The sequence below is a fragment of the Stigmatopora argus genome, chromosome 14 (assembly GCF_051989625.1).
Source record: "Stigmatopora argus isolate UIUO_Sarg chromosome 14, RoL_Sarg_1.0, whole genome shotgun sequence".
NCBI classification, from domain to species: Eukaryota; Metazoa; Chordata; class Actinopteri; order Syngnathiformes; family Syngnathidae; genus Stigmatopora; species Stigmatopora argus.
Window position 1 is genome coordinate 12,527,409 of NC_135400.1, and position 23,363 is coordinate 12,550,771.

The following is a 23,363-nucleotide window of genomic DNA, read 5'->3' on the forward strand; positions in this document are numbered from 1 at the left end:
CGGTTCTTCATGCTCCGGTTGCCGTAGCAGTTAATGGTTCGCTCTCCGAAAGCACCATTAGCGATAAACGTGTGAGGTTGACGTGTGCCGACGCGGCGTCCGAGCCAAACTTGAAATGGACGGTTTGTCACTGCCAAGAAGAAGGAAAAAAAAAACTAATTGAAAAAGAGAAAACGTGAAGCCGAGGCGACCTTGATACGTTTGTCCTTCAAGCGCGCGTTCGCACACGACTGATCTCGTCTTAATGGACAAACTTGGTGAGGCGGTGAGGCGCGACCCATCAGCGCCGCTTCTCACACGTCCTTCGCACAGGCCCTAAAAACCGGCTCCGTCATTTCCACGAGTGTCTTAAAAGACTAAATGCTCGAAGGGCTTTCCGTTCCTTTGCCAGTAAAACCCACAGTGGGATTCCTGTCTAAGCCCCCCAGTGGCCCTGTCGTGACATCGTAGCGAAAGTACGATACGATTTCCGCAATTCCCCAAGCTCGGGGAAATCGAGATAATCTAGTTGGAGGATCCAAAAAAGAAATCGCAAATACATTGAAATTCAAACCCACCAAAAAGTATGTAAACATTTTTCCACTTGGGAAAATATCAGGACGCTAGCCTCACCATTTTTATTTTTAAAGGCATTAAGTCAAGGGTGTCAAACTCGGGTTGGTTCGCGGGCCACATTAACGTCAACATGATTTCATGCGGGCCGGACCATTTTAGATATAATATTTAGATTTTTATTAATACATGGATTAAAAGAACTGGATTAAAAGACCAGAATATTCAGTTGTTATAGATCTAAAACAATGTTTATTTTAGCTTTTTTAAATATATTTTTAGATTTTACAAAATGATTTTTGAACTAAAAACATAGAAAAAATGATTAAAAAATTACAATTATTGATTTAAAAGGGGGAAAACCAGGAAATTTAATATACATCTATACTCTTCATTTTAATTTGATCCTAAAACAGAAAGTCAGCACTCATGATTTACTTTCCCAGGACACACAAAATGATGCGGCGGGCCAGATTTGGCCCCCGGACCGCCACTTTGACACATGGTCGTATTTTAAGAAAAAAGCCTTACTATAGATGGTCATTTTTAACAAAAAAAGCCTTACTATATTATGTCGGTTTTTAAAAAAAGCCTTACTATACATCAGGGGTGTCAGACTCGGGTTGGTTCACGGGCCGTGTTAACGTCAACTCGATTTCATGTGTGCCGGACCATTTTAGATAAACTTATTAAGTGTTTACCTCTCCTTGTTGGCTCTTGATGGGAAAACATGTTCCATACATAAAATCTGATATTTTCCGAGGCGGCATGGAGCTTGTTATAGCAAATCTACATCACGTAGCTTCTTCGCTGTTGGCACTCCAATTGGATTCACACCACTAATCACATGCAACATCTGCCATTTTTTTTCTTTCGTATTGGGACAGTTTATACGAATGTGGACAAAAGACCCAAGATGAACAAGTCCCTTTAATCCCCCCTCCTCAGCATCCAATCTGGTGGCATGTTCTACCATTGCAAGATATGCGCTTTCTGCTGCCAGCTCCCTATTGGTATAGCTTGAATAAATCAGTGTGACGCCGGGACAGGAAGGTAAAGAATGCAATGCGGGGGGTGGTGAAAGTGTTAGAAGCGGCGGGGGGGAGGAGGAGTGGTCGCCTCCCACCATCGCAGACCCGGCCCTGACACCTCGCCGTGAGCGCTCATTCATCACACGTGCGCGGTAAATCACGACGGATAAAGGACGGGTGTAAAATAATGGAATTGTGAAGGTAAGGCGTTTAAATCCCGCCGCGATAAACACAGAGAGACTTTTTGATGCTCCCTCGTTGCCGACTTTTATCTCCGGGGAATGACTCGCTCGCTAATATCCGTCGTCCTTATCTGCACTCGCGACGCGCAAGAGAATTTGAAACCCGAGAATTGTCGGTGTTCTACTACGAGGGCCTCGGCACAGAATCAGTAATTATGATTTGGAATTGAAGGGAAACCTCCATCAAGCTAGCCTCTCTTTCTAATTGGTTGTGTTCTTGTGTTTAAACTTTATGGGTGGCAAGGCAATCTTTGACTGCACATGATGTGGGGAAAAAGATTTTATAATCTTGGGGAATAGTCCAAAATAATTTCTGTCATATCTACTGAAAGCGGCTGGGATGAGGGACCTTAGGGTTTTGCTTCTGGAGCTGGTCTACGTGAAAAAATTTGGCAGCAAACTGAATTCCCCCAGGTCAAGATGTGGAATAATTTCAGGAGGTTGATGAAATGTTCCTACATGTTTTCTGAATGCAAGGAAACAAAATATGGCCCATTGTACTTGTTAAGTTAAGAAGTAGTTTGAGTTTGGTTTATTTAATAAGGGACAGCACATATTAATGAACATATTTATATTCATGTTAATGAACATATATATGTAAATGTGTAAGATTGTAGCCGTGGGCTCATTTCCATCTTTAGTCCCTTGTTAGTTAAAATTGAATTTAAATTTTTCATTGAATGATTTTTTTTGACACGTTACCATGTCATTTGTCGTCTTTTAATGGTTTAATGTATTGATTTGAATGGTAATGGAATCAGAATGTCGGTAGTTATGGTGGCTAAGTCGCCACCGAAGGCTTTGCGGCTTCCGTCTCAGGTCGGGGATCCCAGTTTTCGAACCAGTGCTGTAAAGGTCGCGGGTAGTTCATCAAGTAAGGCGCAGTGATTTGCGGAGGTCCACCGAGGCGGAATGAGAGTGATCTGAAGTCGATAGCGGCCTTGAAGCCGGAGTGACGGAGTGCGCGCCTTCCTTCTGAGCCGCCTTTGCAGCTTTTCCCTCCATGGATCAAAGTCGCAAATAACGGCAGCTGTGATGGAGCGAGGGCGGCATAACAAAGCGGGATAACAATCCCTCCCTCCCCGCCGCAGTCCGTTTCCAGGAGCCGAGGGGACCGTGGTGGCGGGTGGCCCCCGGGATGGATGGTGTCCCTTTGTAACGGCTCGTCTACCTTTTGACAAAATAAGATCGGGCGCAACCTTCATCCCGATTGGGTGAACCAAAGGGCATCCTGTAGATGAGGAGCATTGGCGCTCTTTGGGGTCCCTTAAAAATGGACTGAGACCGGATTGGAACAGCGATCGTTTCATTTCAGGTTTTCACCACCAGCTCAAGTTGTTTTAAAGTTAAAGCGTGTACAAACAAGTCTGCACGGATCAGGCGTCGACGGTCCGAGAGCTTCTTGGATTATTCGTCCTTGGCGTAGAGCAAAAAAGCCCCCGAGTCGCCTTTGGAGCGTTCAAAGCTTACAGGAGGCACCGTGCCCTTCCTTCCTTCCAAGGTAGTGATGTTTAATTCATTCCCGGACGCCCGCGGGACCGCGCTCACCAAAACAACAGCAGCACAAAGACAAAGGAAAAAAGAAGCAAGTGGAAGGGAACCAACGTTTCGTTTCAGGTGGGACATCAAATGCGGAATGTCGGTGATTGGATAAGACGCTACGCTTCATCCCTGCTAATCAGAGCTTCATCAAGTTTGCTCTCCAGGGCTGGGATTAAGGGGGAGGGAGGGCTTCCCTCGGGCGTGTCCAAATTGCTCAGGTGGTCACTGAAGGAAGTTTGGATGTGTCAGTCAAAGAATGCAGTGGGCTTTGCTTTTATTGACCTTCCCCCACTTGATTGGCAAAGAATCCCTGGGTGCCAGTGGGGATGGGCTTGGTTAAGGGAAGGAGCCTCAGGGTTTGGGGCGTGGGAGTGGAAGGTGTAGGCTGGAGAGTGAAGGTTAGAGGAGCTTCAGCTTTTCAACAATCGCAATAATTGTTGCCGGCTGAGGAGTGAAGCGGCCGGAGTAAAATGTGGGGGCGCAGAGGTTATTTGGGTGGAAACGCAATGTGGATTTGGCAATTAATTATGTATTGAAAAGGAAAAGGAAAAGACAACATCTAGTAGAAATGACCTTCACGTGAAAGTAGCTCAAAGTAGCATTAAAGTATACAAATTGATTATTTTTTTTTCGACCTTTGTCAATAGAGAAAACAATACCTAAACACAAAAAAGACCAATTATGAGTGGAGCAGTTGCTGTAATGACTGTGATGTCAGTTTACCCTGAAGACTGGTAATGACTATAGTAATGAAATAAGTGCCTTTTTAATTTTTCACATACTTAATCTGTTCATTTTGCACACCTTATTTTTTGGTTCTTTTTTTTGGTTATTTTAGCAAAAGCTGTGTATAAAACCACTGTTGAAAATGACTTGCATGTAAACACTTAAGTCTATCGTTATGGCACAATAACTTTTACTGACATCACAAAGAAAGACGATATTTTCATTGGCAAAACAGTACCAACATTCCAAAAATGTCTCAATCCCCACAAGGTAAATTCCGTTTTTTTATCCATTTTTTACTCCATTATTACACATTAGAAAAAAAAATATTTTTTCAGTCATCCAACGAGATGATTTTTCCCGGTATACACATAGTAAGATGTTGTCTTCTCCTTTTAAGAATCACAAAATTTTGGGGGGTGAAAATGTTGAGATTCTGATTTTGAGAAGCTCTAAATTCTTCCAGCGAAGGAAGTTGGGGGAAGAGGCCAAAGAGGACAAAGGCGATGAATGTTGGAGGCAATTTTGCTTTTCTTGCCAGTCGTTGCTAAGGGAAGATGCCCGAGGTGTGAAGGCTGTAACAGGAGATTTAGATTTTTGAGGAACCTCCACGGGTACCCCCTCAAGTCAAGGTGCTGTTTGAGGCCAGTTGCAAAATCGGGGTGGGCTTTTCTCCCAAATCATGGAGGGAAAGTACCCGGTCGGTGGGAGCAGCGTAGGTGCAGGTCACGGGGTGAGAGGATATTCAGCTTTTCGCCAATCTCCAAATTGTGCTGATCTAGTGGCAGCTGCCACAGCGACTCATAAGAATGGAGGACACGCACCCATGACGCATTCGCAGCTAAGACGCTTTTGGGGCGGGGGGTGCAGTAAGAGCGAGTGGGGATTATTTTTTGCTTTATTTGACAAGAGAAAAAGACACAGGGTCAGCAGACAGATTGAGATTCAGGACATTGTGTGTATGGCGACTTCACTAAAGTCTTTTTCCTGATGGAATATGCAACCATAGATTATAGCAAGTTTTGTTCCTTAATATCATTAGTGATGCTAGATGTGCTAACCATTTGAACAGCGATTAAGTGTAGCGAAAGAGTTAACTATGGATGCATGAATTGTAGCGATCGGTGTTGTCAAACAGCTGTTAATGTAATGAATTGGGCTGTTCATGTGATCAGTTGCCTTTTTAAAAACGTGTTTTTAGCGTGTGGGTGTAGCATGCATGTTTAAGCTGGTATGTTTTGCCATGCCTGGCTGCGTCTATAAAAACGGTGCGTCCTTTGTGTGTGTAAAATACAGAAATAGCACTCGTTATTGACATTGCGGCTAAAAATACGATGCGCCGTATAGTTTTGAAAATACGGTACATGGAAAATGGTCGAAAATGTCACACGTTTATCAAAACTGTGAAGGGCCTCAAAGACCTAGGAGTTATTTTATTTACAATTTGCTGAGTCAGCAGCGTTTTTATTATATTATCGAGCGGTTTCGAATTAGGAGTCCCAATGAAGTCCACTCGGGCGTCTGGACCCGGAAAGTAAGCACAGGCGGAAACACAGGCGGGACTCCCGCTGTCGCGGCCGACATCGATCGTGGCGTCAAGTGGCTTAGTCCGGTGTCAATAGCATCACCTTTTCACTCTGAACTGATAACGCGCACACACAGGCAAACACACCCACCAGCTTGTGTTCTTACCTTCTGTCCACATTCGTCATTTGTCTTCTCTGAGCAAACAGGGAAGAAGAACACTGCAGATATGGCCTGGAATGCCAATCACCTTATACGATGGGAGTCATATGAAATGTTATGTGATTTCATTCACTTTGACTGCAGTCGGGGAAAAAAAAAATCACCTCATTTACAATTAGAAACAATTGATGGAAAATGAAGTCAACTTAAATGAACTCCATTAGCATTCCAGCCATGATTTCACCAACGGAAGCTTTCATTGGGCAGCGTCAGGCTGAGATAGCCTTGGGTGACTTGTGATGAGAACAAAAGTAGAAGAACAAGGTGACTCGGGTGATGTTGTGGTGATAAGCACGGACTCTCACTCGATCCCATCGACGCGTGCGCGCGGGGGCGTCATCCCGCCGTTCAATGACAATGGCGGGCCGGCTCCCCGATACGCATCGAGTCCGACGAGTGGCTGTCGGCGGCCCGGGCGGGCGCTTGACCTCCAAGCAGAGAACGTGGCGGCCGACGTAAATTCCCCGAGTGTTGATGTTGGCTAATTTGCGGTGCCACAAAAATAAAAGGTCACCCCTGAGCGGCGCTTTACGGCTTTATTTCGCTTTTACGGCCATCGCTGCAGATTCACTGCCGAACATTATCAGATGGCGGAGCAACCTCGTCACATAAAGTTCATCACCTTCAACCGGCAGGACGCAAGGAAGGAAGGAAGGCTGCTCAAGTACGGCCGCGACTCTGCAAGAACTTTCAACAAGAACATAAAAAGTGCAAGTTCATTAAAAGCGCAGTTAGTGATCCTGCATAAACTTTAAAAATAAATCCCTCGAAGCCAGTTTCACTTCGCAACATTTCTATGTGGGTCAAGCCACAAAAAAGACTTAATTAAAAGCATCACAAATTATTTCACGGAATGCTGCAGTATGGTCCATTGACAAAACAGGCCACGCCCATTTTCTTCACGGAAATGTTTTACTTGCACTAAATATTTTTGTTTTTCATTCAAATTTGCCAGTCTTTACTTTCCATTCATTCTTTTGGGTACTCGGACGTTTAGTCGAAAGACGTTTGGTCCCCGGACGTTTGGTAGAATGGACGTTTGGTAGAACGGGTTCGCGAGTCCCGAGGTTTGAGTCACGAGACTTTCATTTGTTTAACCCTAACCCTAGTCACTCAATGTTAAATTATAGTCATTAAATCCCTATTCACCCAATGTTAAAATCTATCAATTGTATGCAAACCCGTTCTACCAAATGTCCGTTCTGCCAAACGTCCGTTCTACCAGACGTCCGGGGACCAAACGTCTTTCGACGAAATGTCCGGTCACGATTTTTTTGCTTCAAGTTTACCGTCCTTTTAAGCCAGCCATGTTAGTTATAAGCGGCCATATTTTAAAACCAAAACGCTTTCAGCCCGTTCGACTTAGCGGCAGGAAATTTGGCACATGTCTCATGAGCAGGCCCGTGAAGAACTCTAAGACGACACACTTTGGGGATGGAGTGGCATGTTTAAGCAATCTGTGTTCTTCTTGAGGCCTCTGCTGGCCCTGAACGCCTCGCCTCGCCGCCTTCCCCCAACAACAACAACGCAGTGTCGCGTGAGGCGGCTTAAATACCTGTTGCCATCTCTGACGGCATCCTTGTTGACAGTGAATCTCGTTATGCGGCGGCTCGTTATGCCGGGCGCCCCCACAATGGACCCGACTTGTTCCTAAATGCCACTCGCCGCATCTTGAGTCGTGAGGATATTAGTCTCCATGGCGACACGCTTTTTTTGCCACTTTGTGTGTTTGCTCTCACTGATTAAACGCTCAGCAGACAAAGTGACGTCCCGCCGGCCTCAGCTCATGGAAACTCCGATGGCATATGTGCAGAATACGCCGCTGCCATCCCACGGCAAACATTACAATCTGCTGGATTCACATTCAAAGATGATGAAATTTTTTTATTCACGATAAAATTCAACGATTTTATGGCAATTTTAAGGGTACGGCTAATACTCGGAGGCGGCTTATATGCGCACAAATTAGACTTGACATGCACATTATAAAATTCAACAATTTTTAAGGCAATTTTAAGGGAACGGCTAATACTCAGAGGCGGCTTATATGCGAGAAAATACTCGGAGGTGGCTTATATGCGAGAAAATACTCGGAGGCGGCTTATATGCGAGAAAATATGGTATATGAAAAAGTTATTCAATGTTTCAGGATTCATTTGAGTTAATCATTTGTTGTATGTATCAATGGTTCATGGCGACCATTCCTTGTGGCTGCAAAAAATACATTACCTCAAAGAACCTTAACCACGCGGGGAAAAAAAACCCGAAAGAAAAACGTCTGTAGCGACCTTGCATTGAGCACACTCGAAAGGCGGTCCATTAAACTTTTGTCAAGCTAGTCGTCTTGGCAATGGCAGTCCACCAAGGCAAGACGACGGCGGGAAAGATGCAAGAAAAGTGGCGGTTAATCAACGTCAATGGACTTAAATTATAAAGAACAAGTTCACGTTTTTGTGAATGTGGCCTGCCAATCTTGGCTAATATCCCCTTTCTTTGCATCTGCCTCCCTGTCGATCGCTGCGATCACATGGCGCCTTAAGTCTTTCCCGTTTCTGCCGGCGTCATCAGCTCATTTCATCAATGTACACAATTGAACCTATTTAACATATTGATATGCACTCACGCCGCTAATGTGCGTGACCTTTAAACCCCAAGCGAAGGGAGCCCCTCTTCACATCCGCCGCGGTTATTTATCAGCTGACATTTAGCCGAGGCCCCGACGGTGGCGGCGGCGGCAGCCATGGTGGGGGCTCTCCACTTTAATTAAAGGTTCAACCTCTTCACTGGATGACAAATTGACTTCTTTGCGCTCGGGAAAGCGCCGCAACGCGCAAAGGCCTGCCGGCAACGGGCTAACGGGGAGCTAAACGGGGGATTGATTTGAAGGACGCTTGTGGTGTCATAATGGCAAGAATAATGCACTTTAAAATACTCTCGCAAACAAGCAGTGTTTACTCAAAAAGCCTCATGACACGAATAGACGCGGGACGTTAAGTCAAATTGGTTTGAAGTCACCTGAGTTTTGAGACCACTGAGCCCACCACATTCACTAAAAATGATGGCCATCCGGTATTTGAGGGTCAAATAAGAAATTCAATCCCCAAAGCCAGTTTTACTTAAGCATGTAAAAATCTATCAAAAAAAGAAGACCATTACTGGAAGCTGTCATTTTATAGTCCAACAAGAATTCAGCTTTGAAATCAATTTTCTTTTGCTGTTTCAAATTTGATAGAAATGTCTATCTTGAAAAGATCTATCCAAAAAGTCACTCCATCAAACAAAACAGCGAAAAAGTTGATGTAAAAATGCAATTGAATGAATACCACGCACGATACCATTAAATTGATTGAAATGTAAATTATGATTCAACGTTATCTTTTCGTTGTACGATTTTGATCAAAAGATGCTTTTCATTCAAATGTTTGAAAGTTTCAACAAGGAAATTGTCAACAGTGTCATTTTTATTCTTTCAAGTGACCAGTTGTATCAAATGTGTACATAATATTGTTTAAAATCTATCCAATGCCCTTGAATTGAATCAATATTTTGACCAATTAAAAAAGAGATCAACATTTTGATTCAATTCAAGGGCATCGAATGGATTTAAAACAATATTATTTACACATTTGATCCAACTGGTTACTTTTCACTCACTTTGTAGCATCACAAATATAATATCGATGTTAAAACAATCAATCGTGAAATCCAAGAAGCCATTTTAACATTTACTCATTGACCAACATTCCAATTGAAACGGTTCTGACCTGATTTTCTATATTCGACGCTCCAATTGCACCTCCTCCAATTCCGAACGGCATCGTTTCCAGCCGCGAATATTTCGTTTTATTTTTTTCTTTCTGTCGATTAACATCGTCGGAGATTCCTGGACTCGCTATCTTTTGTCCCGCTGCGGACGATCAGGAAGGAGGAAGATTTAATTGCCCTCTTTGCAAACTAATTAAAGGGCTTCATTCCGCCCCGTGGAGGCGCTCGTCGCTAAGAAAGCCGGGGACATCATTAATGAGCGGCCTTGATAACCCTTCAAAGTAGAATGTGTAGCATGTAGAAGCATCTACACACACACATACACACGTGTGTTGCCAGCAGATGCTGAGCGTTTCCAGCCCGTCGCCCACGGCATCCTACCTCCGCGTCCTAATCAAAGAGTTGCACCAAAGCTTCAAAGTGCCTCGGCTCTCAGTAGGTGGCGCCGCGCTTCTATTGTCTTCACTTCACAGTCATTTGTCTTATTAGGGAGAAGCGTGCGCGAGGCCTGCTTACAACGCGTTAACCCTGATTCTTCTGTTTTTATTTCCCAGACTTTGCTTTGATGTTTTTATTCGGGAAAAATGGCTGTCGTTTGTTGTCGCGAGCACTTTTGTGTACACGGTTTACATTTAAGTCGTGTATTCCAGTTGTCTGAATGTGTTTAGTTCAATCACTGCTGGCTATTTTAGAAAATGCTGTTGGTTTCAAGTAGAGCTGTAACAATACAACATAATAATATACCAGTGGCGGTCCGTGAATTTTCTAGTGACACCTTCAGCTATCGGAATCAATCCAACCCTCAAAAACTATTTTATGGCTATAAAACCTCTACTGCAGCTACAGCTGCGAGGCATAAAAAATCATCAATAATAACCTCATACAATTGAAATATTATTCAGGAATATAGCCATGTTTTACTCGCCAAAAATCCTTTTTAACTGTACACCATCCATCTTCCTTCCTTTCCTCCTTTTCTATCGCCATCGAAGCTAATGCTGAAAGTCTACCCTGTCCTGTCGTATTTCTGGCATACATTTTTATTCGATTTAGTGCTGAAAATGTTCGTTCCCGGTTGTGACAGGCTTGCCTGCTTTGGAGTTGTCCGACCTTTCTTAATGATGTCAAGCTTTTTTTTCTTGAAAAGTCTGTCTTGAAAATGGCTTTGACAGTAAATCTGCAAAAAAAACAATTTCTTCTCCCCATTGCGGGTTGACAAAACCGCTATTAAATCAACACAACAATCCATTCGCTTGTGTAGCTCGCTCCAGATACAGTTTGGTAGCTCTGGCTAGTCCACTCTATCACTAGCCAATCATAGTTGGTGAAAGCGATGATGTATCCCTACGCCTGCGAAAAGGCAATGACATATCCCTACGCCTGAGAGAAGGCCTTGGTTTAACCAAATCGAATTCTGATTGGTTAAAGCAACAGTCTTATCGACGCTTGTTTAATGCAGCAGAGGCTGCAGAACTGATTGTGAAGGCCTTGAGGCAGATTTCTCACCCTGACAATAAATAATGGCTGAAATATGATTGGTTAAATGCTTCAATATGAAAACACACATCTGGAAGCAGTGCAACCAGGGGGAAAAGCAATGAAAGGAAACTAGCAGACAATTTGGAATTATTTAAGTATTCATGGACAAAATATAATTATCAGACTGATTCAGATATTTCTTAGGCCAGCACAGAAGGCCTTGAAGGCCCCGACGGCACACCACTGTAATATAATATACATATGTCACAATAGAATTAATTTAAACGCAAAAGATTGATTATGCTCACCGAAAGACTGCTTTTCTTTCACGATTGAATGCTTCAGTAAGACATTTGTAACAACTTTTTTTTGATGAAATGTAGCTTGTATTGTGTCCATATTAAATCAATTCATCTAAAAGCCCCTTGAATTGAAAGTGGTGGGCCCCAAAAATCATACCAATTTTACAGATGAATGGTTCAGTTACAGTTGAGAATTTGAACCAAAATGGCGGACTTGTATACCAAGTAAACAGACTTGAGTTTTGAACTACTAATGATAAAGACCAGTTCTGACCCTTGGGCGGAAAAGTTTGTGCACCCCTTCTCTCATTGCAGATAGACTAAATAGGGCTTTCGAAATCGATGAAGTTGGTAATTAGAGCTCATTTGGGTTGTTGTCAAACGGCCCGGGGCGGCGTTATGTTCACCTAATTAAAGCTTTGCTCAGGTTGGCCCGTCACTCCGCATCAAGATCCCTCCTCATCCTCAGAAACGTTGCTCAGGAGCATCTGTTTTCCTTTTTCTTTTTTCTTACCTTCTCCTCTCCGCATTTGGTCACAATATTTTCGCACGTCGACGCTGACGGCTGTTATTTGGCCCGTGGCTCCTGTCAAAACTAACACGGCTTAATTGACTGCGAGCGAACGAGCCCCGGGATTGATCCTGTCAGGCGTCCTCGGCGAGCCGCGCCGCTCCATCTGTGAGCCGTTACTCCGGCGACGGCGCCAATCTGTTGCTTGGGAAAGAGCCAAAGTCGTAGACGTGAGAAGGAGGAGGGCGGGTGTCAAAATTCCGTCAGGTACCCGAGGCGCCGCCGCTGTTCTGAGCCGCCGTCACTGATGACGCGCTCCTCACACGCTAGTAAGTTTTGCATCATGGTAAGCAAGAGCAAATCCGTCAGGAAAGATTCCGTCTTCCCGATGTGAGTTTCAGGGGACACTTTTTCAGATTTAGTTGCGGCTAGGCCACATGTGTCAAAGTGGTGGCCCGGGGGCTAAATCTGGCCCACCGCATCATTTTGTGTGGCCCGGGAAAGTAAATCATGAGTGCCGACTTTCTGTTTTAGGATCAAATTAAAATGAGTATAGATGTTTATTAAATTTCCTGATTTCCCCCTTTTAAATCAATAATTGTAATTTTTTAAACCATTTTTTCTGTGTTTTTAGTTCAAAAATCATTTTGTAAAATCTAAAAATATATAAAAGAATCTAAAATAAACATTGTTTTAGATTTATAAAAAACTGACTATTCAGGGCTTTTAATCCAGTTTAAAAAAATCTAAATATTATATCTAAAATGGTCCGGCCCACGTGAAATCAAGTTGACGTTGAAGCGGCCCGCAAACCAACCCGAGTCTGACACCCTTGGGCTAGGCTGTTTCAATTGCGCTTTTGGCCCAGATGATGTTTCAGAAAAACCCATATTTGCCTTAATTGCAAGTTATCAACATGTCTTGTGGTGTATCTTGCTTGGGGTATCACGGATAGGGTTTGGTACCAAGACCTGGTATCAGTTTGGTACTGATGCTGAAAAAAAAACGCTTGTTTTTTTTTGGTGCTTACTTCTTTCCATAAACGAGGGTCAGTGGTCATATTCGTGAGTTATAGTCAAGCAGCAATGAAAAAATCTTTTTATTCATTGACAAATATCGTGAGATGTATCTAGGATTTAGAAAGTTTTACTTCTATTCCATTTGTTTTGTGAGGTTTTTTGTGTTAACTGGTATTGGATAAATTCCAAATGCTAGCCAACCCTAATGGAGATGGACCTAGTGGTGAACCGTGATTTAGTTGTCCTGATGTATACGTTAGAGAATTGTATATAATGGTCTCTCATGAAATATTTTATTGTAGAGTAGAGTATGATGGTCAACAGGATAAGCGAGGGCTACTTGAGGTCATATCACTTTGCCAACTTTTGTATCTTTATCCAATTATATCTCACTGGCATGTTGCGTTTTTTTACGAAAGGGGCTCCATTGTCGTTGAATGATGCCACGCACCTTGCGCACCAGGCCAGTTCCAGAATTAAAGTTACCGCTACTGTAGCTCGCACATCTGTTTCCATAGCAACCACACGGAGAGCGCGCCCCACGGGTCCTCGCAAGCGTTCGTCTTCTTGGCTAGCGGCGCCACGCCGAGATTCGGGGCCCCTGTGCCGTAAATACTGTAAATTCGAGCGGAACGGACATTGTCGGACGTCGCTTCGAGCAAATTTAGGACTGCTAACGATCCCTAAATGCATCCAGTAACAAGTTTGCAAAAAAAGGCTAGGAAGTCAAATATGTATATTTCTCATACACAAAAATGTGACCAAGTCACGATATAAAATTTTAAATATTTTCAAAAGTCAATCGTATCTACATTGTAACTTGACAAATTTCATGTTTTTAAGTGACAAAATTTGAAATTTACAGGGAATAGTTTGTTTTTTAATGATAATTTTAACGTATTAAATTGATTAAATTATTAATTTATCTGGAAATACTTCAGGTTATCATGACTAACATGATAAATCTCAAGTCAAAATGTGATAATGTGACAAACTTATCACATTAAAGGATAATACTTTGTTTACTTTAATTGTGTGTGGCTATGACAGCAATACACTTATGTGATTGTCAAATACTATTTCCGTCATATAAGTCCAATCAAATATTTCCATTACATGTTTCCAATGCAGAAATTGTCAAATGTAATAATGTACAACATGCATCACTGATGTCCTTAATCAAATTAACAATGTCAATATGTCAGTTGTCATAAATTAAAGATGTCCAGGTTAGATCACCAGATTAAATTAAAAGGATTGGATGGCATTTTTATATATATTTTTTTCATGAGGGAGGTGACTGATGGCAGCAAGCGATGTAGCGACCGTGGCGTATGGTGGAATAATCCCAAGTGCACATTCTGTTGATACCTGTCGAGACACAGCTGTCAATCAAGCGTAGTCGCCGGCGGCGACGCGTCACTCGGCAAACTGACGGCTGGCAGACGGAAGCTGACACAATACCCCGAATGCTAATGCTAGCTCGCTGCCTGCATACTCCAATACTAATGGCGCCATTCTCATTGGCTGCCGATCGTGGCTCTCGACGTCCAGTTTTGAATTGGATGCCGGAGACCCGTTTGTGGCTAACACGGGTGGACGGCAAGTGTCACCCTATTGGAGGTACCGCCCACTCGCCATTAGACAGGAAATCAAATAGCGCATGAAGCCGAGGCCCGCATGATGAATGGTCTCCGCCTGCCGCCATCTCATTCCGTTACTGTCACGCTTAAGTGGGCCAAAGACAATAATAAGCATACGCATGCACACTTACTGCAATGAGGGGGCGATATAGTGTGTATATTCGTGTATTTCTTTGTTTTTTTTCCAGTTTTTTTTTTTGCACCTACATGTGAGTGGATGTGGATATACTGTATATGTATTTTACGTGTGTGTGGGAGTGTTTGTGTAATGGTGATTCCATGCCAAGCTACTGTTTGTGTATGTTTGTAAGTAGAGTTTTTTTGTTGTTTTCGTGCTGGTGTTTGTGTTTTGAAATATTTCATCTCACATACATTTTACATTGTAATGTGGTACATTTGATATTTTAACTTGATAAATATGTGAGTGATCTCTGCACACATTTCAATTGTGTTGGATGTCTATGTATGCGTGTATGGCGGTCCAGGAGTTCATAAAAGATTGACCTGCCGGTATTTTGAAACCAATCAAAACGCTCTGCGGATGTCAGCAAAAAATTGTTTTTCCACGGGAGACGATTAACAACCAATCCAATCGTCTCGTTTTCTGCGCCGCCGCTTCGTCGCTCGAGGCGCCGCCACATCGACGGGAAGAACAACTAATTAGCGTAATGACAGCATTTAAGACTAACAAACAGCAGCCGCTCTACACAAACGACAGCTCTCAGCGAGCACGTCGTGTCAAACCTTTAGCGTATTTTCTACCATCGGTACGTTTTCGTACGGATTATGCTTTAATGGGCTTTGACCAAATAGCTGATGAAAAATAATTGCGGCATGGGCACGAGAGTGTGTGTGAGCGTGTGTGTAAGTGGTAATGAGTTTGCCTTACAAGTTGACAAGTGCTAAAATAACTCATTGCTGTTCACACCGCGACCTTTCACCCTTGGAATGAAAGTGTTGATGTTTGGTGCTGGTTGCCACGGCAACGGCCGGTAAACGAGTTGCGATAGGAAATGTCAGAGAAAAACTGTTTTTTAACTTGTTGTGTGTTAGGTTGCCAGAAAGCATTATTTTGATCTTCGACTGTAACCAATTATTTTTGCGATGAGTGGATCATAGAACTCAAGTTATTTACTGTTCTATTATGAAGAACAAAATGTTTATTGAAACTGCTTTGACAAAACTTTTTGATTGATTATGCCAGATATCATTGTTTTCAAAGAAAACATTTTTTGCAAATACAAAAATAATCTTATGCTTTAATTTCGGAATACACCAACTAAGGAACGTTCACTTAGTTTCCCCCCTTTATAATACAAAATAAAACTAATCGAGATTACTTTACAATATTTACTGTATTTTCATGACTATAAGGTGCACCGCATTATAAGGCGCACTGCATTATAAGGCGCACTGCATTATAAGGCGCACCCTCAATGAATGACACATTTTTTTTCATATATAGAGCACACTGGATTATAAGGTGTACTGTCTATTTTGAAGAAAATTTAAGACTTAAGTGCGCCTTATAGTCGTGAAAATACGGTAATTAAAAATTCATCTAAAAAAAATAGAACAAACAATATTCTTCTTACAGTTCAAATACACAATTTTATGTATGACTAGTTATTCGGCTATTGATAGTTTTTTATTTCTATTTCATTTTCTATCCTATGGTTCTTTTGTTTTTGTTCCATACAAGTAAATTTACCTCGCCTATTGATGAATCCATTGCGTAATCCATTAATCGTCGCAGCCAATTATGGCTGCCGTTGTGTACATGCTGCTGCTGATCTTTTGTTTTATTCAGGCAACCAAAGGTCTGCTTTTGTTTATCTTGTTTATCTATTTACTATTCCTTGCTCGGTAATTAGCATACGATATGGTAATGACACGGAAAGAATGTGCTGTTAATATGCTCTCATGCACACATTCATTTTTCCTGGATTTATACACTCAACCATTGTACAACCACACACACATACACACACATGGACACCCACATCTTTGCCGTTTCAAAGTGCTTATTTGCATAAAAGGCCCACCTACAAGATGAGGAGCAAACACTATGCTAATCACGCTGCGTTCCATTAGCGGCCTGGTCACGATGGAAGGTAGCAAAGTGCTTTCTAAAAAAAAATTGCACACCTGAACAGGTGACAAAGTAGTGGGACATGTGGGAATGCCTTTTATTTGTGAAGAGATTGAGGGCGGGGACGAAAAGGGAGCACTGCAGCTCAGCTGAGATAATGGAGTCTAACCCAAAGTCTTTTTGTCCTGATATCATCGAGCGGGAGAATGTCACATGAGGATAAACGCGGGGTTACGATACGTTCGGGAGCATCTGCCGACGGTAGCGATGGCGCCATTCAAGCTGTCGTCTCTCGCAGCGTGGCTGAGCTTGTTTGTGTGTGTACATTCTGCTATGTTTGCCCAAGTGTTGCAAGGATTGTGGGTCAATATTTTTGTGGATGTACAGTGTGTTGTTTAACATTGGTGTGTGTGTGTAAGTCTGTCTGTTTGTATATTTAGATATGTGCAATCCTGCTACAATTAATCCTTTACAGCGCATTTATTTAACTAATTGGGTCCAATTTTGCTGTTAACGATCTAATGATTTATAATTTCAGTTATTCATGTATTGTAATATAATATTTTAAAAATACTACAATGTAATATAATTTTCAGTGAGACCTGGTATCTCCATATATGGACATTTTTGTGAATATTATGATCTTGTGAATGCGTAGGTGTATGTTTGTTTGTATAGTTGTGTGTGGTGGTGTATGTTGGTTTGTATACATGTGGGCTGCCTTTTATTTTGGTGCAAGCAATGGTGTTTGTGCATTTGTGTGTCTGTGCATCTGTTTGCATGTGTTCATGTGTCTCATACGTAACAGTACACAGCACTCAATAAAATGAGTGCTTACATACATTTCCTGTTTGTCCTCCTGCTGTCTGGAGTGTTTGCGTGTCGCAATGTGTGTGTTTGTCACCTCGCTGCCCTCTCTTCGTGTACCTGCTCATGTTAAGGTCGTTAAGTCGCACTCGGGATGAGTTTTATGAGGCGTCTGTGCACCATGTTTGCACTCAACCTCTGTTTCACGCACACACCCAGTGGTTATTGACCATCTTTACAAGCTGAAGTGCAACTCGTCTTGTTGTTTTCAGGGAGGTTGTAGTGGTCTAATGTGACCTTGAAAAGCCTCAAGGCAACAATGAAGGGTTTACTTTATAGTCACTTGGGCTGTCAAAAAGGATTATTTTGATAGTTGTGCAATCACCGGTTAGTCAAGCGATTGGTTCAGTCATCGGGTGATAGCAGAGATCGCTGCTTCTTCTTCCCATGTTGTAAAACAAAGAATAAAGTTGCATTTAGCACATTCGTAAAAACTTATCATGAAAACACAGATCCCGACTCGCCAATAGGAAGGCCAGCGGGGTGTTGGGAGCTGCGCTATCGCGCCAATTTCAAAATAAAATACAGGATGCCACAAGTGTATTTATGTTTCGGGGGATGTTTGAATTTTGGAGACTTAACGTTTAGTAACATGAATTTCTTTCCTATGTATTCACATCTAGGCGTTTCATCACCTGAATATTTTGTATGTAGGGACAAAAAAATAAATGTAAGGAAAAAAGGAAATGTTTACTGTAAAGAGAAATAACAAAATTTGCTCATTTTATAGGTCAAACGTGTCTAAAGCGTTTAATCAACTATCAAAATTGTTCATCGTCTATCGCCGTCAGTGGCACTGTAACACGATCATTCACCGTTCTCCTAATCGTCGAGTGGTGATGAAGTTTCAGGAGCTATTATTGCGCAGAACACTATTGATTTGGACTGTTATGCATGTGATGCTTGTGATATCTGAGGTCAAGATCAATAAATATTCTTTGTTGGATGTTTCTTGTAAACCAATGCCTTCATCTATTTTTCCTTTGCTTCACAGACAGCTCGGCGGTGGTCATCTTGACTCCTGTGTGGACTTAGAGAAGACGACCTCACGCAGGTAGGACATCTAAGTTTTTAAACGAGCGATTGCGGTGTCGAAAATGGGAAGGAATATGATGTTGTTGACCCTGACATTGACGATAAACAAGATGAGCACAATAGTGAGGAGCACTGGCAATTATTGGGAAGATGATGGTAACATTTGAATCTTTGGAATGACAAGAATAAGCACGCTAATATCGACAGTGTTAATCAAGTTGAGTATGAGAACGAGTACGTCGACTATGATGACGATTGGCGATGAAAACGATAAAGATGACAACAAAAACAATGAACAAAACTATAGAAATGGTAAAAAATAAGACAAAAAAGACAAGGATAAAGACAATGGTTTTATGAAGTTGATGGTCTTATTGATTATAATACCAAGAACTAACATCATAAAAATGAGGGCGGCAAAAGTAATGAAAATTTTGAAAATGACGAGGACGGCAGTTCGGATGATGACGACAGGGATAATAGAGACGATCATAGATGATGAGGAAAATTACAGATGGCTACGATGATGGTTATGCCGATAAATGATGAGCAGGAGGATGATGATAACGATTAGGATGGTAGCGATATTTTTGATGGAGATGACGATAAAGATGATCCTGGGGAATATTTGTTTTTCTTACCATGATCTTTTTTGGGTTTTATGATAAAATTGTTGGACTATGATTTAGTACGATGTGCATGATCATAATGTTATGACGGCTATGGTGATGCCAACAATGATGTCAGGAGTTTCTTGAATGCTAATTGAGAAAGCATGAGTTGTTGTTTTGATGACTCAGTGCTTGAGATGCAAAAGCCTTCCTTTGGGGTAGCCCTTCCAGAAAGTAGGCCATGAAATCTTTCCATTCTACCCCCGCTGTTTCCTTCTGATTGGACCCCAGTCTCCAGTCGGAGGATTTGCGGGGCGCAGCCCGGATGAGCGTGAGACGTTCCCAGAGAAGATGAGGGACTGGCTTTTCTGTGGGAGGCGGGCCCGAGGGATTACACGGATCAATATAGAGGGAGCGCGCATCCGTCCGGCAGGTGTGCTCGGCCAATCTCGGCTCCGAGCCAGACGGGATAATGTTCCCTCCCGGCAATTAGGCCCCGTAGGTGTTGGAGTGCTTCATTGGGAGAGCTCGTTAGAGGATCCCGGCGCTTTTTGCCTCCTAATCGCACGCCTTCCCTTTTTTCTTCCATCACTCGTTGCCCTACAAAAGTCTCCCACCACAACACTGCTAACGCTAGCCTTTGTTACTTGTAGTTTCTGAAACCAGCGCCACGTAGACATTGGTCATCAGCCCTGATAAATCACTGACGAGTTCTTGCCTGTCCAAACGCACTCTGTTTCTCTAAAAGTTCCTGATAAAATTCCTGCGGTAGAAATGCACAATAAGGGTTTTTGTTCTGCGGACGCCGGTGCTATCCGTCATCGGTCGTGAGGTTGCCATTAGGTGACTTTGTCCTCGTCCTCGCTTTTGTGCCTCGACTACCGAACCCCCTGAGGGATCTCTGCTTCTGCGGTTCCGGGTCGGTTCCTGGCAGTCCTCTAAGCAAACAACCACCCACGCATTCGCGTGCAAGGTGGCAGGGTGGCTTGCTGGTCCAGGACAAATTGGAAGCAAGCGGCTCATTTACTCGCAGACTGGGCAAAGAAGTGCAAAGACTCCCCAAGGGCGTTCCCGCATAAATAATGACTCCGGGAGACACTTCCATTTGTGACGCTCGCTGGGCGCGTACACGGGTCAGCTCAGCCGCCCCCCTTTGGGGGAGCGGCTGGGTCTGCAGTAAACAACAATGTGGAGAGTTTAAGTAGCTTGGTCTGGAAGGACTTTAGTTTTGGTAGGGAAGATATCAGCTTGAATCCTGCAATGAGTGAGTTTTACGTGTTTACAATTAGGAATGAGGACTATGTTAGGGGAGTTTAAAAACAAGGAGTGTTTTACTTAGGTTAAGTGATCATGGTGGGGTTTGGGTTTGTGGTTTTTAACAGGGGATCCAGTTAGGGGCTGGTGTTACCTTAATCCAAGGGTGCTCACGTCCACTCCTCGAGGGCACCTATCCAGTCTGTTTTCCATTCTGGACTTGGTGACCCCTGCGCCATTTGATTTTAGTGTTTAAGATTCAGTGGTTCAATTTAGAGAAGGGGTTTGGACTTTGGGATGACAATTAGAGGTTACTGCTTTGGTTGGTGATAGATCTGAAAAACAACTTAGGGAGCAGGTTAAGAAAGAGTGAGACCAATTTAAAGGAAATAAGTTTATTACCGGACTGCAGAAATGGGGAGAGCTCAAACAGCGTGATCGCTCAGTCTGTTGTCCTTGCAGCTCTCACTGAATGACCAGTGCGTGAGTCATATATACAGGCAAAACTGACAGTTGTCAGCAGGACTTTGAACAGATACGTTTCAGTCATTTGCAGGGCAAGAAGTAATTGATCAGTGTCGGACAGTTGAGTGTTTGTGCTGACATGTCAACCCAATCACAAGACTAAGATTGATTATTCAATCAGACAGTTGAGTGTTTATGCTGACATGTCAGCCATTCACAGTTTGTATGAGAACGATGCTTTTATACTCACAAAAACTGATATAATCTCACAGTTGGGTGTAGAAAGTGAGTATAGCATGGCGGTCAAAACTTGTGGCAAATTTTGGGTTCTAGCTTTCGGATGTTGGGGTTAAGGTCGAAGGTTAACAGGTGCTAAGTTAAAGGTAAGGGGTGGGATGATGATACTTGAAGCAGTTTTTAAGTAAGGAGTTTAGAGAACCATTTGGCGAGTAATGATATGAAAACGGAAATATGCGTGTTTCCACTGAAGGTCCAACATTGAGGGAGATTCATCATGAACGCAAGCCATAAGTGGACCCTAAATCAGTAAACCTTGTGTCCTCCAGTTGCGAATGAAGGCCTCTCGTACATCTTGTCACTGTCAGTAAAGGCAATTTTGTTAAGCTCGTATTTACGCCTTGGGAGCATTTGCAGGCTGTTATTTCTTTCCTTTCTCTGCATTGTTTAGCCAGGGATGTGATAATAACGGCGGTCAAGTTGCGAGCTCTTTCCGCCGGCGTTCCTGTGGGGAAATGATTACCGCCACGCCGCGGCACAATCAGTACCACAGTAATGCGACCTTTTTTTCCCGTTTTTCCCTTCTTCTCTCCACGCTGACCTCAAATTGTGGCGTGTCACATTGTGTTTTGCGCTCCGGATTTAGATATGCTAAGCGCCTGCATCCAGGAGAAGAAGGTGCACTCCGGAATGAGGAGGCGGGAAATGTGCCGCTTTGGGGGTGGGTTGGGGGTTGCTTGTTGAAATGGCGAGCTCCTCTCCAAGTGGAACAGATGGCGGGAAAGTAAGCGTGGAGCTTTGCTTTTTTTCCTTTTGACTTCAAATGTTATCATGCAGGATGCACACCACGCTTAAGCTAATGAGCAGGGGGGCCGGCGTTTCGGGGAAGGGTGGGGGGGGGATTGCTTTGTCTTCCTCTGTAGTTCTTCCGTTGGCTCCCACCGGCACTTTTTCCCACAAGCCCACGCTCGCAGCGGAAGCCTGGAAGCCTGGCCGTTATGTAAGCGCACACGAGCGACACACACAAAGCGAAAGCAAAGCCGTCCGCAACATAGCAAGTCAAACACGTCCGCCCGGGGGAGCTAAATTTAGCACGAATGTTTGGGTCACAAATCCCATAATTGTCCCGCTCGGGGAGATTTCATTTGCACTTCAAGGAAAGTCGGGACTGCAGCAATTGCGGCACAGCCACCGCGCAATCTGTTCCCTGAATCTATTTTATTTGACGTGATATTTGTTTTCTTTCATGCTTTGCCCATCAATCTTACCCCCTATATCATCGGACAGTTTGGAAGAAATCTTTCATTCAAAGCGGCCGCTCTTCTAAGCCAAAAAGTCTGTTTTTCATACCATTATTACTATTAGTTTGTATTTGAACCCAGCTTCTGCCTTCTTCTTTGGAATTTAAAAGTTTTTTCTCTCGTAATGCAAAACTTACCCACCAGCTTTGTTGAAGACCAACTACGATCTTACGATCACCATCACAGGTCAAATGGATTCGCTGGCCATCGCCAATTTCCAGTGAATGGCAAAGAATGAGCTATAAAAAATTCGGACACATTTAGTCTTGAATGCATACCTGTCAACCTCGGCCAATTGTTCCCCTTATTAATGATTGCAATTCCCCTTATTAAGCGATTAAAAACATACAAATTTAACCCGGAGCATACTTACTCACCTAGGGCGCACTTAAATGTCTAAAGTTTTTCTCCAAAGTGGACGGTGTGCCCAATCAGTATGCACTAAATCAAGGGTGTCAGACTCGGGTTGGTTCGCGGGCCGCGTTAACGTCAACTCGATTTCATGTGGGCCGGACCATTTTAGATATAATTAGATTTTTTAAAATAAATGGATTAAAAGAACTGGATTAAAAGAACAGTATTAAAATCCCTGAATATTCAGTTTTTTATATATCTAAAACAATGCTTGTTAGCTTTTTTAAATATATTTTTAGATTTTACTAAATGATTTTTGAACTAAAAGCACAGAAAAAATGGATTAAAAAATTACAATTATTGCTTTAAAATGGGGAAAATCAGGAAATTTAATATACATCTATACTCTTCATTTTAATTTGATCCTAAAACAGAAAGTCTTTCACTCATGATTTACTTTCCCAGGCCACACAAAATGATGCGGCGGGCCATATTTGGCCCCCGGGCCGCTACTTTGACACATGTGCACTAAATTGAAGATTCTGTAGATGTTGCTGCGCTGTATGACGCTGACAGCTTTACGGTCTGG

General features: G+C 42.8%; 1 protein-coding gene across 2 annotated transcripts in view; it reads left to right on the forward strand.

Moving 5' to 3' along the window:
* The window catches only part of LOC144088075 (RNA binding protein fox-1 homolog 3-like), a 256,298-nt gene that overhangs the window by 38,494 nt on the left and 194,441 nt on the right, over positions 1–23,363 (forward strand). For both annotated transcript variants that reach the window (XM_077618295.1, XM_077618293.1), the window contains exon 5: positions 18,512–18,571. The gene's annotated coding sequence lies outside the window, so the exon portion shown is untranslated. The remainder of the gene's footprint in view (positions 1–18,511; positions 18,572–23,363) is intronic.